Source organism: Plectropomus leopardus, chromosome 14, assembly GCF_026936395.1.
Source record: "Plectropomus leopardus strain MGB_pleo_1.0 chromosome 14, ASM2693639v1, whole genome shotgun sequence".
NCBI classification, from domain to species: domain Eukaryota; kingdom Metazoa; phylum Chordata; class Actinopteri; order Perciformes; family Serranidae; genus Plectropomus; species Plectropomus leopardus.
Window position 1 is genome coordinate 1,606,841 of NC_142189.1, and position 5,889 is coordinate 1,612,729.

The 5,889-nt window shown below is 33.9% G+C and overlaps 1 long non-coding RNA gene across 2 annotated transcripts; it reads left to right on the forward strand.

Moving 5' to 3' along the window:
• The first annotated feature begins 634 nt into the window (after window positions 1–634).
• On the forward strand, window positions 635–4,199 carry LOC148187388 (uncharacterized). Of its 2 annotated transcripts, none has more exons than XR_015778713.1 (3): window positions 635–793; window positions 2,543–2,652; window positions 3,936–4,199. It is a non-coding gene; the product is annotated as an uncharacterized LOC148187388 (long non-coding RNA). The 2 variants fall into 2 exon arrangements; XR_015778714.1 differs by having other exon boundaries at window positions 638–793; window positions 2,546–2,652.
• Window positions 4,200–5,889: the final 1,690 nt, after the last annotated feature.

Here is a 5,889-nt window from a genome sequence, read left to right on the forward strand (position 1 = left end):
TCACAGTGTGGTATCAAGAGGCTTTTATTTTTATTTCTTTAAAATAGAAAAAAAATTTATTATTTTTCAATTAATTAATTACTTTTTATGGCACTTTTCAAACATGCAAAACACACTCACACACATATATAAATACACAAGCAATTTTATAAAAAAAAAGTAATTAATTGAAGAATACTCAAAATTGGTAACTAAGGAAACACCGAAGGCAGGTTAAAACCTGTAATAAAAACAAATATATAAAGGAATAAACATCTCTAAATAGTAGATAACAGGTAAATTAAAAGATAACACAAAGTACAAAGTCTAATGATAGATAATATGTTAAAAATAATAAAAATAAAATAATATACCATTTAGTAAAACAGACTGAACTGTATAAATAAATGAATAAATGAAAATAAGTAAAGTTCTATTACAAACCAGACTAAAAGGGAGATCTTGAGTTTACTTTTAAATTTATTTTATTTTATTTTTTTAGATAATCATTTTTTCCAGGTTTGTGTACTTTGTGCTGCAGTTACACATTTCAGATGGTATTACTGATAATGAGGTGCAGTACCTCCTTGTGGCCACCAGTAGCAGCACCGAGCACGCCGCTGCTGGGACTTCCGGTAGACGGCGAAGAAGAACGACATCCGCCATGTTGGATTTTCCTCCGGTTGTTGTGTTTGTCGGCGGTGTTTTCGGCTCTCGGTCGGAGTAAAGTTGCGGATATTTTCCAGTAAAGTCGCCTGATATCGACGTGGATTCTGCTGAAATATGGCTGCGAAGTCCCTCTTGCCTCAGACGGGTTCGTATTTTAATTCAATTCACGTTTGTGTGGCGGGAAACATTATAAACACGTAGTGACTCTGAGCTAACAGCTGTTAGCTAGCAGCGCAGAGCCGCTAAGTTAGGTAGCAAACCTCTTTAACACGCGCTGCCTGTAAAACAGCGAGACATTATATAATCATATTTCATCGTGCTGCTTGTTTTATTTAATAATCCGCTTTTATTTTGTTTAATGTCAACCGATAAAAACAGTTCAAAGTTTGTAAACGATTGTTGCCATTCGTATTCCCCGCCTCTTTCCATAGCGAAATCCTATTGGCTGCTCAGCTCGGAGCAGCGCTCCTATTGGTCAAACCCCCCTCAGCTGTTGCATTCGTGGAAGGGCTTTATTTCCTTTATGTGCTTTAATTTAAAGTCCCAAAACATCCAAACTGAAGACCCACTGACAAAAAAATTAAATAAAATAATCATAATAATTTAATATTACACACACTCGTATCGCACAAAATGCGCTTTTCAAAATCTAGCTTTAAATAAAAATAAATAATAGGCAAGGCGAGGCAGCTTTATTTATATAGCACATTTCATACACAGGGCAATTCAAAATGCTTTACAGAGTAATAAAATATAAAAACATAATAAAAGATACACATTTACAATAAAAGAGATAAGATAAACAAGGTGAAATCATGCATTAATAATATTTTCTTAAAGAGTTTTTTTTCCCAACATCAGTCCCTATCATAAATATCAAATTTTCATTAATTTTCATGTATATATATATATATATATATATATATATATATATATACTGTAGTTTTTTGGGTTTTTTTTGCTGATGACGGCATGGGTTATGCCAGTGATGAGCAGCAACACGGTTTTTGTACACTGTTATTATTTTTTGTGTAGTGTCAAATTCTCACACTGTGATGTGAGTCACACTGATTGTGACAGTGCACCCAGTGGAAATAGCATCAAAAAAGCTAAGTCAATGAAAGTAGAAAAAGTATTGATGTGTAATATTTTTAAAGCTTGATTTTGAAAGGTGCATTTTTGATACGAGTGTGTGTGATATATTAAAACGGACCCTGTGTTATTTATGTCAGGGCTGTTTTATCAAATTGTTTTCAGCTCGGTGGATCTAATCCTCAGTGACAGTCTCAACAAAATCTTTAGAAAGTTCACTTTTTTCAGATTTGGTGCGAGGTGTTTTCACGTTGTAACTTCGGACTGACAGCAGGTGTTTGATTTGGCCTCACCTGTGTGCACGAACTCAAATAACCCCAGCTGAACGTGACGCCCCATGATGTTCTTAAAGCTTTTGTTAACCCTTTAAAACCCGGTTCAGCATCAGTTTTCTTGTGTTGCGTGCAAAGTGGTTTCCTTTCTTTATAAAGCATTGTTGGAAAAGGGTAGAAACTTGGAAAGGATTCTTCCCAAATGACAGGAAAATTATTTTAAAAAAATAAATAAGGGAAAATGTCCAAAAACGACATTTTCTAATTATCATGAATATATACCTTAAATTAATTTACTGAATTATTATTTATTTTAAGAAATCGAGCCATTTTGCTCAGGTTTTCAAAGAGTTAATTCAGCATAGAACATGATTTCCTTGGGATTTTATGGACATGACAAATTAATAGCTGCTTATCAGCAGCTGCAATCAAACTCTGTCTTTGAAAACACATCACTCTACTGTCGACCTCATGTTTTTTTTCTGCTAACACATTTCCAAAGAATGATTCTTTCCTTCTGTGTTTGGCAGCAGGTCAGACAGGAAACAGAGGGCTGGTTACTGGTTAACTGGACGATGAAGCTCTTCTCACGTACGCACGACGAGCTGCAGGATGGAGCGTAAAACAGCCGTCACGCCAGGTACCAAAACACAGCAAACATTCATACAGGAAGTTAGATTTCAACAAATATCCTCTGATTTTTTGATAAGATGTTGTTGTTGTGTAAGACAAAATATTTTGAAATCTTTAAGCCTTTTAATCAGAGCCAGAATCAGCTGTACTGACTGACTCAATATGATTTTGTCTCTGGTTGCCATAGCTTCCAGAATGATGCCACAGGCGCATTTTAGTCTCTTTTCTTCTTCCTGTTGTGATAACTGTGTGTGTGTTGATGCATGTGTCCTAAATGTAGTCCAGATTGTGTATTTGAGTGTAATCAGTGAATTTGCAGCTCAGCTCCTACAATAAGTCTAAAATACACTGTGGAAACTAAATAGTTACATTCAGACTGTTCAGGTCCAAAAATGCTCCATTGAAACCCATTCAAACTGACATTTTTGATCCCACAGCCATCAGAGCAGAAAAACAGGACTTGTATTATTTCTGGGTGTCATTCTGGGCTTTTGACTCTGAATTTGTCATTTTGACTATTTTCCACCTGATGAGGTCATTTTGACCATATTTGGCATATGGAGGAAATACATGCTATTTCCACTAGGTGACCTGTCACAGTCAATGTAGCTGCTGATCACTGACATATCCCAGACTGTCAGCAGCTACACTCACACACTGACATATCCCAGACTGTCAGCAGCTACACTCACACACTGACATATCCCAGACTGTCAGCAGCTACACTCACACACTGACATATCCCAGACTGTCAGCAGCTACACTCACACACTGACATATCCCAGACTGTCAGCAGCTACACTCACACACTGACATATCCCAGACTGTCAGCAGCTACACTCACACACTGACATATCCCAGACTGTCAGCAGTAAAAAAGATATGTATACGTTGCATTTAGTATGTTGAAAATAATGCATTGTTTTGTGTGGTGAAAACATATTCGCATCATGACAAAAACCTGGCGTTTAAAGGGCTAAAATTCGGAACATTTTATATTCATGATAAGAACTGATGTTGGTTAAAAAATAAAGTAGAAAATAATATCAGTGTGTAGTATTTTTATGGCCTGATTTGGAAAAGTGCATTTTGTGTGCAGAGCAGTATGGATGTAACTATTTGACACTGCACAAAAAAATAGAAAACATGAAAAATGAACAGAAAATAGAAAAATTGACAATCAAAATATATTTTAATTGCTAATAACTGGCATCTCTTAAGATGTAATACTAAAAAAAAGCATGTAGTATATTGAAAATAATTCATTTTTTGTGTTTTTCCATTTAAAAGCACAGTGGCATCATGACAAAAACTGGACATTCAAAGGATTAAAATTCTGAAAATGTATGAATATTTGATGTTTATGATTAAGACTGATGTTGCCTAAAAAAATAAACTCACTGAAAGCAGAAAATATTAATGTCTAGTATTTTTCTGTTTTTTCTAAGCACATACGCGTGTTTGTAATTTTGGGCCCTAAGGGTTAAATTGTTTTTTTGTGTGATTTGAAATGTAAAGCACTTTTTGATGTTGGTTTTGATGACTAACCTAATAATAAACTTAATTATTATTAATTATATTATTGTTATTATTATTGTTGTTATTATTATTACGTATGGGATCTCTGCTCAGCTGCTCTCATTAGTCTCTTCCTGGCGCGTGGTCAAGTTCACGTTCACTGTTTACTTCCCCGCGGAAAGGGGGGAGGGAGCGCGAGGGCTACATGCAGGTCGCGGAGTCCTCAATGGCGGCGGGCACGCCCAGTGCGCGGGCACGTAGCTGAGTGGAGTGACCGCAGCTTCATTTTCCTCTATTAACTCTTTCTCAATTAAAAAACAACAAATTGTTGAACATATTGATAAATAATATTCTTAAAGAATATTCTTACTTTTATTTATATTGATGATTATTTTTATAATAATAATTATTATTCTGATTATAGTCTCATTGTATTTTTCTGTTTGGCTGTATTTCTTTGGAAATCCAGTTTAATATGAAAATACAGCAGAGGTGATCTAATAAAGTAGGTTATAATAAAGGTGGGTTAGTCCTCCCGCCTCCTCCCTCTCAGAGAACATCACATCCAGCACGTCTCACTTCACCTCAGCGTAGTTTCGCTCAGCCTCCACCGTAAAGCCCCCAAAATATGACCGGAAATTCAAATGCATGCTGTCAAAATAAAAGCTTTATGCGCACGTTGCCAAAGTGCTTCGAAGTGTGATTGTTGCCTCATGAGATCTGTAGTTTGTTTTATTAATGAAATGTAGATGTCTAACAAAGAACCAACTAACAACCATTTTTGATCATTAGTCAATCTTTTAATTATAACGTCATGAATATAATTGTTTAGTTTATTACATGTAAAAAACTGAATAAAAAAATTGGACATTTGTAATTCAGTGAGATTAAAAATGGATATTTAATGTACTCTAACAAGAAAGCAAGTACTGCAACAGTCAAGAGACATAAATATAAATAAGAAAAATGTATAATTAAATATTAAAGTGCTGCTACAGTCATGACACATGAGTAAAAACTTACAATAAATATACATTTTTAAAGACATAAAATTAGAATAATTTGTTTATAAAATGAAATGATGTAGAAACAGAACATAGTAAGAGACGAACAAAAAGCAAGTGATAAAAAAAAGCCAGGAAAAATGAATAGAAAATTGTAAATTTGACAATAAAAATATTTTTAAAATATTGTTAAAATATGAACCATATTTTTTGTGGAATGATATAAAAATAAAATATAGTAACCTGAAACAATAAACCGAACATAGTAGTATATAGATAAAAAGCAAGGACTGTAACTGTCAAGAACCATAAATAAAGTATTTATTTATACAAGTATATAAGCTTTTATTATAACACACACAATAATCATAAAATTGTAAAACCCATAAAAAAATTTTAAAACACAATTATTGCTATAATTAAACACAAAGTTAAAACCACCAAATAAAAGTGAGCCGTGTTACTGTTTTCAGAGCTGTTATATTTATTTATTATTCCTTTGTTATATTTTTTGCACCTAAAAGATAGTTTGCAGATTGCACGGTAAACTTATACCAATTAATAATACAGCGCAATACACACTAAATAAAAGATAAATGTTTTTTTTGTAATGTAAGCATAGATCGAGCTGTGCCGGCAGCCGGAGGCATTTATTTTGAAATCAATTACCGGAAGTATTGTATTTGCATAATTGTGAAATTGATAGCCTCAATAAGCGCTCA